The sequence below is a fragment of the Amblyomma maculatum genome, chromosome 6, assembly GCF_055883805.1.
Source record: "Amblyomma maculatum isolate TAMU_Amacu chromosome 6, ASM5588380v1, whole genome shotgun sequence".
Classification (NCBI taxonomy): domain Eukaryota; kingdom Metazoa; phylum Arthropoda; class Arachnida; order Ixodida; family Ixodidae; genus Amblyomma; species Amblyomma maculatum.
Genome location: NC_139349.1, coordinates 143,093,530 through 143,105,079, shown reverse-complemented (window position 1 = coordinate 143,105,079; position 11,550 = coordinate 143,093,530). Strand labels below are relative to the sequence as shown.

Below are 11,550 nucleotides of genomic sequence, written 5' to 3'. Positions count from 1 at the left end.
TGCCTTTGCGAAAGGAAAGCTGCAGCTTCCTGAAGATGGAGGTGGTGAAGTCCAGCCATGTATCCTCATCTAGAGTCTTAGTTGAGAGGGCCATTGGTCACTTTGAAAAGGGGAAAATGCTACCAGGAACTGTTTATTTACAACCCTGGCCCAAATTTTGAAGACTAGCCGACTGTTATTGCTGGGCTGACAAACATGGCACCATCCCTGGCAGCAAAATGTAAGCATTCATTTGCTTAGGTTTAAACAGGTGCATCAAAAGTAAAAAGAAGTGTGCAAGAGGTGCCTCAACTAAGAAACCTGCATGCCAGCGCGCTCTATCAGCAGATGTGCAGCAGAGAGAGAGAGGGTATCCGCGAATCTGGCTGACCCATCTCAATGTTGTAATGCTCACCTTATCTTCTTCGTAAAACAATTCAAATTGCTTGAAATGTTTATTTGTGACTGCATTACTCAATTGTTTGCCAGTGCAGCTCCACCAAACATAGCTTCTAGTCAACATTTTCAAGTTTCATATGTCTTGGTGCAAAGACTATTCCAGTTACTTTTGGAGCTACCACTACGTTTTCAAAGTCATACAGCTGACCACATACCTGTCTAGATTGTCAGACGGCGCTCGGTGCAGTACAGTTCTGCCATTTATGAGTGGTCTAAGTCTTGGAACCTGGCCTTATTGTGCAGTGCATTTTCATAAATATTTAACTCTCATCTTATGAGCTGCATCGAGACCGGCAGGCAGCAGCAATAAGTGTGCCCTTCGAATGCTCTGGACAGCTCTACAGTCAACTGTATAACCCTGTTTAGAGAAAACTGTTTGTATGCAAGGCAGTTTTATTTTCTACATTCCTGTAAATGTTATTGCACAACACTGCTTCTGACACTTGAGCAATGCCTTTGCTGTTAAAGGGAGATTCTAAACTTGTAAAGCCTAAAGTTGCGCTTCTGACATCTAAGGCAGTCTAGACGCTTCAGATACCTGCACATTGTTCCTTATTTGTACCCAATGAACTCTCTTTTAAATGTTCGAACAACATTCAGTAAAATTTCTTAGGAGTGGGTTTTATGACAAACGTGACAAACACTGAAAACTAATGGATGTCTGCCTTTTCACCTGTATTCTGCCAATACGGTTATGTCAGCCAGTCCAGTGCCTTGATGCAAATTAATATAGTTTTCAGCACCGTGGATGCAGTGTGTGCTTTCCAGGGCATAATTCACATATGTACAGTAAAGCTTGAAACTGCATACTTGTCAGTTGTACATTTGCATAGCAGCCAAAGTAAAATTCAGCCGCTAGCAAGCTTTTCTTTTTGTAGTTATTCCAGGAACTCTAAAATAAAATCAGGTGGGCTGACGGAACTGTTCTGAAAATATTGTGCGTCTCATATACGTTGTCAAATCCCTCACCCTGCCATGCACATGCAAAAAGCATCTCCGATTTCTCCAGTGCATGCCACCCACCACTGGTAGGTAAACCCAGATATTTGGGAGAGGTTCGCTGTTCCGTTGAGGATTTTATGGCCCAATTTCAGGACAGCATCTAGAATTGTGTGCTGCTTGCTTGCAGGAGATGAGAGATGAGTTACCTTTAAGCACGAAAGCCTCGCAATTAACATCTAACAAAGGCTTAAGGGTTAAAAAGCGTACATACCCGCTTGGACATAGATAGCCCTCCAGCGATTTGTAGGCCTTCAGCTCCTCGCTGTTGCAGTCTTTCTTATGATCAAAGTAAGCAACAATGTTGTATGTAACGCATAGCCACAGCTGATGACAGTTTCAGTATTTCAGCTCTTTGAGGTGTGATGCCTCCAGAAAAGGTGTGCTCTAACATTTTACACATGCACCTAGCAGCCGCACAAAGAACAGGCCTAGCAAGAGACAAAGCAGAACTGGAACGCGAACAGACATGCCTGCTCTATCACACACACTTACAGAGCTCTATCACTCTTTAATCACGAATATACTACAGTAAATTTGAACATATTCGTATGACGTTGACCTGTCTGGCTGCTGCTTATAGGCTTTTTGAGCCATGAAGAAATCAAATATCGCTTGATTTTGCTACACTTCTAATACCGTGCCGTACACCCATGGCTGCCCAAATGACCTGGAAGTGGAACTACCCAACATGCCTTACGTCTCATTCAGATTGGACACCACTTTTCCTTAATCTGGCCACTGTTCATTGTACTGCACCATGTACTTTCTCCATTCGTGCATAATGTGGCCTGCTGTTTCTTTCTTAAAATTTTTCCATTTAGCTTACTTTCACATTGAGCTTGGTTATAATTTTTGGTATCCTTAAATGAAATGGCAATGGGTTTTACTGCACCATATCCTGCTGTTGTATTATCGGCAACACTTGCTGTAATTTTTATAAAGTGTTACAGGTAACCGCATTGCGAAGTTTAAATACTAAATTATTGTGCACGTGCATTTATTTTTTGTATGTTGCATTGGCGGCATGGTCTGTCACAGCAGCTACTGCTGTGTTGTTTTGTCTGTAGCTGTGTGTACAAGGGAGGTGGGTTGCTAGTCCAGGAGGGGAGGATAGAAGCTCTTAACTTTATCCCGAATTCTAAGTGGATCGTTTTTTTATTTTTGTGTATAATGTTTCTATGTTGCCATTCCAAACTCTGCTTTAATTTGGTTCTTAATTCCTGTAATAGAGACAGAGTAAAACATTTAAGGATGCCTAATAGTAGGAAAGAAATCATTTGTATAATATTAATAAGGAATAATTAAAACTTTCTGGATATTATTCCATGACTCATCTCTTCTGTTCTGTTCATGCCAAGCCAGAACAGTTTTGTTTTAAAAATTTAGTTGCACACAAGCATGACAGAATTCTCTAGAGCTTGCACTGAAATGTGGTTCTAGCATTAAAAATGATCCCGTGCTGTATTTATTCGACTTTAGGCTAATAATATTTTTAAGAACACACATGAAACTCCTAGGTCGGCTAATATTCAGGGATTTATAAATATAGTGCATAAGACATGACGATATCCCGTTGGAACTGGTAAGATGGCACGCGGGTGGTGGCTGCACAAAACTCCACTGTAGACAGACAGTGTAGACAGCGCTGTAGCAGTAACTGCTACTAACCATGACTGACGGAAGCACTTGAGAGGATGGTTGTGACTTCATGCAGCAGGAATTTCACGGGTTATGGGTCATCCTGCCTGTGACATTGGAAGCCTGTGTGTTGTATATGAATGGGGCTTGGAAGTCTGCCAGGAAAGTAAACGGGGATGCTTCCAAAAAAAAAAAAAAAGTTATTTGCTTTTTGTAACTGTTGTCGTTTTCAGTTTTCTCATTTTTCAGCGAGCTTGAATGCTGTTCTTTCCCCTGGTGCTCACCTTCCATATGTCGGCTTAGAAATGAGGTTGGCTTAGATTGGAGTAAATACGGTAATTAAAACTGAGAAGTTCCATAGCCCAGCTGTAAGCCATTCGACCAAGCAAGGGAGGTGCATTGTTTTTGTTTCTTGAATTATGGCAATTTGTACTGTGCTTTTCTTGCTTTGCATTAACACGTGATTTTGTTCCTGGTGAATTTTTGGGCTGGAGACTTTGAAAATGTACATGAGGCTGTGAGGCTACATATTCGTGCTTGTTTGATACAGTCACATGCTGCTTGTGAGACCGCCCTACTTGGCGTGTAGACCAGACAGGGTCAGGAGCCAGGTGAAGACAGGAGCTATGGGGCCTAAAAACCTGCCTAAATCAAGTCTTCGTGCTGGAAAGCAGTTAACACAGCTACGGCATTGAGAGAAGTGTCTCCTTAGGCTGCTGAGTAAAAATTCAAGGCATGTTTTTTCTACCAGGAAACTAAACTAAATATGAGTTTCATCTTTCGCCTTAATATCTCAAATAAGTTTGGTTACTTTAGACTCAGTGTTAGAAGAATAAAACATGGAAGACGTGTTTTTTCCAGTATAATCTGCACAGATGAAAAGCTGCTCAACTAGAAGGGTATCTTTCTGCAAATAGAACTTTTTCTGGGAGCTTTATGGTCGAAGACACCACAAATTGTTACGGGGTCGAAAAAGAAAACCTCACTGTAAATGTTTGGTACAGAGCAGTAATTCTAACTCATCTTGAAAATGAAGAAAATAGGATAAAAGTAAAACCTAAATGAGCTAGGTGGTATATAGTTGCTGAGACACTGATTCAAACATTGACTTGCAGTGCGTGCAGTGTTTGTGGCCTATCCTATTCCCTGAAGTGGTTTCTTGAGTAGGAACAGTCGAAATAGTGACTTCGTTTGATCACACTTTGACAGTCATGATCATCAGCTGGTTTTTGACAGGACAGCCTGGTAGCTTGGTTCTTCCGTTGTGATGCCTCCTGTTCTTGCTGCATTTGTTTTGTGTCATCCAATATTTCAGGCTCCGTATTGACATCTTCTGAACATTGATTATTATTCAAGAAGCTACAGCTTCTGGTACTTTCTACATGCATTAAGATGCATTAAGATTATGCATTAAGAGAAAACTGATTTCCAGCAGGCCTTCATTAAATTGAAACCATGCTCAGCAATTTTTGCATAGTCACTTGAAAGGAAGCTGACAGGACTATGTATATCTGTGCATGTGGTTGTGATGGGGATCTGAGTAGAATTTTGAGTGACCTAAGTCTGTCATTAGTGCAGTAATGGGCAAAAAAAATCCTTCCGACCTATGCGATGAAAAGAGGGCTGCAGCTTGAAGCTGAGAATACATGTCGGCAACACTCTGCAACACCATTTTTTTCATGACGGTTCGGCACAAGCTGGCAGGGGTATTTAACTTTTGCTTGCAATAGTACTTGGTTCATGTACATAACTTGAGCAAGGGCTCATCAAAAAAAAAAAAAATGCACACACGTGCCAGGCCTTTTTGAGCTGGTCAATCATGCTATTGGCAAACACTTGCAAGAGGATTCGGAAGTTCTTTCTTTCAACATGTGTTCGAAGGCTTGCTATACGTCTTGTCTCTGTTTCGTCGTCTTCTGATAGTTGTGAGCGCCCATTCACAAATGGGGGATGTTCAAGTGTAGACAGAGCTGCTTGCATTCGTCATCTATAATGAATCCTCTGTGCGCCATTACACTGCGCCCAGGTGAGAACTTGTCAAGGCTTTCACGCCGTCACATGATCGGAGAGCCTTCCAGGTGCAAGATCTGAAACAAACATGACGAACCCATTGGGCCTGTATACTATCAGGCCTTTGGCTGTGTTATGTTTTTTGTAAAGTGAGTATGTTTCACTCTGAAGGATGATAGGGTCTCTATAAATATTTCAGTACAATCCATGATGCCATCGACTGTGTTGTATCCTTTTTCAGAGAATACTTCAGGTCGGTACTTATCACAGGTGGCATCCACGTTGGCACCTGATAAAAAGTTGAAATGGATGATTGCAGCCTTTTGGTTAAAGCATCATTTGACCATCTGCTAGAAATGTGTATTTTCCTCTTACCTGACACAGCCTGTTCAGGAAATCCAGCCAGGTTGTCTATATCCGTGACACTGTCGTCTGTTACACGCAAAACCTATTAAAGAATTTTTATGAGCATATTTTCCAGTATGGATTGCACCAAGACATTTTGTAATATGGCACACGCGATCGATAGAACTGTACTTTATCATTTGTATTAATTCGCTAGTAAAGCATGCAACATCACAAGACAACTTTGTGTGTAGGTGATGCCACCCGCTTATTTAAAAAAAGTAAACAGCATTTTAACAGATAGTAATAACACAAGACCAACTTGGCCAAATCTTGATGCTTCCGAGTCATAGCTGCTCGTTAAGATTGTCTGCTAACCAAAATCACAATCTACCCATATTTCCTTTTTTATTACTCATTCATTAGGGCAGGTATTGTTTTTAAGCAGGAACATTCAGCTCAGCTCAGAACATTCACAATAGTTTTACCTCAATACAGTACTTATCTGAGCTGCTGATGGGCAAAGTCAGAACCTTTCTGTGCCATGGAGAGCATGAACTTTGTTTTGAAATCATGTCACAGATGCAGCTCCACGCCACGGTTCATGTCATTCCTTTTGTTATACTCGGGAGCATGAATGTGGTGCCAAAAGGCACAAGTGCACTGCTTATACCTGTAGGTTAGGTCAGTTCCATCAAGGCCCAGCCGCAGATGCATCAGCACTAGGATCAACTGGGTTTTCAAAAGCGAAACAAATTTCCTGTTTTCGCCTTCTGCATTTGACATATGACAGAAGTGTAGTCGCTTGGCTTCCGGCTCTAGGAAAAACCAAAATGCATTAGACGTTCATGTGATGTGAAGGCCATGTAGTATTTCGGCTTTTTCGGGTCTTGAATCAACACCTCATATGCAAATTCATTTTTTTTTTGCTTTCGCTTTCATGTCTTTGACCTCATTGTGTAGCACTGATAATTCAAGCTTTAGTAACCTGTTCTTCTGCTGCAATCGACTGCACAATTTTTTCGTTTCGGCTTGTTCTTGCTGTAGTTTTGCTAGCTGTTTCTTAATTGCCTCTACTTCTGCCTTTATGCTGTCCAGGTCATCTTGAAGCATTGAAATTATCTCCTTTTGTGCAGCAATTTTGTCAAGGACACTTTGCTCGCTTTCTTTCGGGAAGCTGTAGTTGTGATCTTCGGTTGCCCCATTTGAAGTTGTACCACTGATGGTGGTGTGGTCAGCCTCATCTGTACTGGTAGGCATCACTTGCAGTGCTGAGTTGTTTTGAGTGGGCTAGTTGAAGCAAGGAGAGAAATATCATTTATTTACAAAATAGTACAGTTTTAGGAGCGAAAGTAGGTATATTAAAGGTCAAATAGCAATAATTAATGCCAGAAAGGCGCAATATTAAGCCCAAAACCTATGTACTGCATATCACACATCTAAGGCGAGACTACCTGGTGGTCCTATTTATAAAATACGGATCAAGTATTTTTCTTGAGTGTTCACAATCAGCATATGGAATCTGCAGCAGTACTTGCTACATAAGGGATTCATGCTATGACTACTCAACTTAATACTAAGCATTTAGATGCATTAACCTGCAGCTGAAAGAAATCTGTACAGTATATAAATGTGGATGCCAAGTTTCTTGGAATAGAGTTAGTTGCTATACCTTTCGTATATGGGGATGTCTCTCCGTCACCTTTTGCGGCTTTAGGGGAAAGCCAGTGGGAACTTCAAACATGTAGGTCTTTTTGCCTCCTTCAAAGTGGGCTCCACAGACCCTGTGGCCTGACCTTGCTGTAAACAGGATGATCATATAGCTCATATAACACTTTGATGTGTTCACTATGACTATTTTTAAACAAGACTCGTACCAATCACGCTGAAAGTAGGTCCTTTTTTTTTTTTAATTTAGGGGCTTCACGTTTGGAAGCGGCACATCAGGAATAATTAAGCCACCTGTGGGTTTGCTATGGTGCATCAAGTACATTCTTGCATTTTGCCTCTATCAAATATACAGCTGCCGTATCCAGGACGGAACCCACGGCCTTAATGGGATCAGCAGCCAAATATGCACTGCGGCGGTTAGCAAGTAGACTTTCTCCTGACAGCTGAACAAGGAAGCTGGGAATGCACGGTTTTAGCGATGATTAGTGTTTGCAGGAATGTCTGAGTAAAAGCACCCGCCTACTTAGCAGCAGCACTACTGCGAATCCATGCAGATATGAGAACGTGCAAGGTTTCCGACATCACTGAACTGAAAGCAATCGACAGGCCTAAGGCCGCTTGCGACAGAGCATCCGCGCGCTGCTCGGGAAACAATACGAGCTTAAAAGCAAAAAAATAATAATAAATAAATAAATAAATAAATAAAAGAAATTGCACCAGCCAATGACAAGTTATGAAGTGCCGGCGGCGTCTCCGCGCTGTGCTTAATAAGGTCCGTTCACACTTGCGACTCGCAGCGGTCGCGCGACCGTTTTGGTGGAAAAGCGACAGTCGCAAATGGTCGCATCGGTCGAAAAGCGACTACCGCGGGCCGTTCGGGCCACCGTGGTTCGGGCCACGGTGGTTCGGGCACTGCTCGATTTCCGAAGTCGCGCGACTGCTGGTCGCAAACCGCTTAACCAATCAGCGGCTCAGCTGACGTGAACGTAAATTACTCTATGTGGTGAACAGTTAAGGAAGATACGATGTGGAAAGCAACCTGCAAGTCGCATTCGCAAGTGAACATCGGTTGCTCTCTGGTCGCATGCGACTGCCGGTCGCGCGTCCTTCGCCGCGCGGACCGATGCGGTGGCGCTTCTATCACCAGCGTGGGCCGACTTGGGGGTGAAAAGTAAGCTTAGCCCCCATAGGAATACACGGAATTGCGAAAGATTCTAAAGCAGTTTTCTAATTTCGCGGGTCATCTGTGATGATGCTATTCGGTACAGAGCAACCATGAACGCTTTGGAACAGATCGTGGAAGTGTGAAATCTAATTACATGTAAACAGAGCTTACCGCAACATTTTTCTCGTTGCGCAGAGCACTAAATGTGCTGGCCGGTCGTTGAATGTTGGTCAGCGCTTTGAAGTGAGTGACAAGTATGCTGCGTCATTGCGGAGGCAATCTAATTTTAAAATCCCTCGTTGTCTAGAATCCGAGTTAGAAATGCATTGCCGTAGCGCGGCCCATACAAAAAATATATGAAGAACGGTTCACAAAGAAGCTGACTTTGCGCCTGCGAAAGCAGTCGTTTGTTAAGAGATGGTGCATTATTTTAAGACCATGGATATACGCACGGACCAACAATTCGCGTCTGACATCTGTAAAGCATATTTATCAATAAATATGTTCGGTGCGTTTCCAGACGAACCCAGAGGCGAGTAGTCCAAGCGGCTTTTTTTTCCTTTTTTTTTTTTGTGAACGTCTTGTACTATGCACACTTCAGCATCATGTTTCATGGCGGAAGTAAAAAAACAAAAAAAAAAAATAATTCCAAGTGCTGGCGACGTGCATGAGCCGCGTAGCGTAAGGCAGTAATTAATGATGCCGTCGAGGATGGGTATATTTTGTGAATTGAGATGAATAAAACGCAAAATGAAGGCACGATGTCATTCCGTTCTGAAAACATCGTGGCCAGGTAGAGGCGATAAGTATTACAATGAATGTATATGTAGATGCGTCTCGATGCATACATGTGGTGAGCAAGTCGAAAAAACATTTTGACAGGCTTTATATTCCGACGTCGAATCTGCACCGTACGAAAAAAAAAAGAAAAAGAAACCGCACAGAAAGCCTAGAACGATATATAAGAACCATAGCGATACCACAGGGAAAAAGAAAATAAAAAAAAAAATAGTTAACTAGTATATATGCCCGTCGATCACCTTGCGCGCACCCACCTGACTCAAAAAAAATTCTATGCCTCCAGGGACTTGTGTGCCTGGACGGTCTCTGCAGTGAGGTGACTCGGAGAAATAATCAAATACACTACAATGTTTGCCATGTCCGATGATGGCAGAGTGCCCGCGTCAGTCCGGAGGACTTCCTAATGTGTTTCAGGCATAGCAAATGGATCCGGCTGCACAACGGCGTCAATGCACAGCTTTCAATTGTAGCGCTGTTTATCAGATTCCGACAAGCTTTTCACGTAGTCATATATTGCTGCAGCGCGCACTACATTCCCTTGCAAGTAACGCAAGTTTGACGACCAACGGGACTGTTCACAGCACGATAAACTGACCGCGCCCAGTTGCAGACGAACATGCACCATCGTCGCTAGCAGACGCTCTGGAGCTGGAGGCGGCCGCGGTGAGTATTGCCGGCTGCGCCGTCGTCTGCTGCAATGCGCGAATCTCGTTCTGTCCACATTGTCGTATGGCGTTTGACAACTGCTCTTTAAATGTAATTCTGTCTAGGATTTATCACTTGAGCGACAGTATTAAGCTAATTCAAGCCATGCGGGAATATATGAGGCTGTAAAAAAACTGCCCGATTCGCTATATACGCCCAGCTTGCCGTGAGCCTTTTGGGGGTGTCCGGATTCACAACACAGATTATTTGGGGAGTTTTAAAAGTAGACTGCTTCCGAAAGTAAGCGGTAAGTTCTGTTTACGTGTGTTTCTATGGGTCGCCCTCCCAACTCACCCCCATACGTTTCGCTGTGTTTTAAAAATATTTCGTCTCGGTAATGAGATTTCATACTTTCACGATCTGCTGTGGGATGTTCATGCATGGGTACTCTGCACCGAATAACGACATCACTGGTGCACTGTGAAGTGAGAAAACTGCTTTGGAATCTTTCAGTTCCATGTATTCCTATGGACGCTAACCCTACTTTTCACCCCCAGTCGGCTGCGGCGCCGCGCGCGCCCCCTTTGTTTGTAAATACGGTGCTAGTCTATAGACAGTGCACTGGAGCCTCCTTGACACACAATATATATATTCGAACATTCAGATATTCCTGCGTAATTGACCGCACAAAAGGCTAAGCGCACCGCTTCTAATTAACTTACCTCTCAGTTTCCGTCTGTCCGGCCGTGTTGCTCTTTGCGATCCATTGTTCTGGGAGCTTCTCTCGGAGCTGTTGTTGTAGCAACCCGGCACACAAAAAGTGCACCCAATCATCCTGAAGTCTATAAACACTGAGTATTTACTTCATACGGTGTGTAACTCTGCGCTTGCTGCACGCACATGGTAGAAAGAGTATATGGTAGAGTAACCGCGTAACTCCCATTGAAACATGGAGGACGTGTCGACCGTGGCAGGCACCTATAGGGGGTATTCACATGACGTCACAGCTGACGTCAGTGTGTAGCCGACGCCATCTTTGTGTCCTGTTCTGACTAGTAGTTCGGGGCGGCGGTTAGCTTAGCTGTTCCTGCGCATCCGTTTGCTTTGTCACTCTGCCTCATTCCAGCACCATTGTTATAAAAACTCAATCGGTATCATGAGTGACAGCTCGATTTATCGGCAAAGTATGCGCGATGCGGACAGAGACCTGTACGAAACAAAACTTTGGTACCGACCCGTGTGCAGTCGATATGCGCAACTGCACGGTAAGCGTCGGCCTGTGCATACGCATAAATATGTGCGACATTCATGAATTGCTTGTCCTACGGACGAGCTTCGTCACAATAAACCAATCGCAAGCCTACTGGCCACTCGAAGAACGCAACTGCGTTACAAGCGGCTGGGTTAAGAGCCGCGGTTGAAGCAGACGAACTCGCTCTTTGTGCAGTTACGTGCCTGCTGTCCAACGTTTATACCAACTAAACCGCTGAGTTTTTGTAGCTGATATTCTGCATAGAAATGGCGTTTGGTAGTCAGTATCTTTTATACAAAACTTGTTTGGTGTACTTGCCTCAATCGATCAGAAGAAGTCGGATGTTTGGATCGTCTGTGGCGGTAAGGAAGCAAAAGAAACCGCTGCCACAGGCCACAGCGATGACACCGGTGGCGCCGCCTCGTTGCCTTGCGGGCTCGAAATAACTTTTTGCAACAAAACTCTTGAAATACAGTGCAGGTTTGGCCAAGCTAAACTTGATTTGTTATTAGAGATAAATAAGTTTATAAATTTTTTCAAACCTTCTGCAAAACAACTCTGCCCGCCTACGTTCCTTCGCCGA

The 11,550-nt window shown here is 43.4% G+C and overlaps 1 pseudogene; it reads right to left on the bottom strand.

Moving 5' to 3' along the window:
* Positions 1-3,652: 3,652 nt before the first annotated feature.
* Positions 3,653-6,693, bottom strand: LOC146186940 (uncharacterized; annotated as a pseudogene).
* Between the last annotated feature and the right edge of the window lie 4,857 nt (positions 6,694-11,550).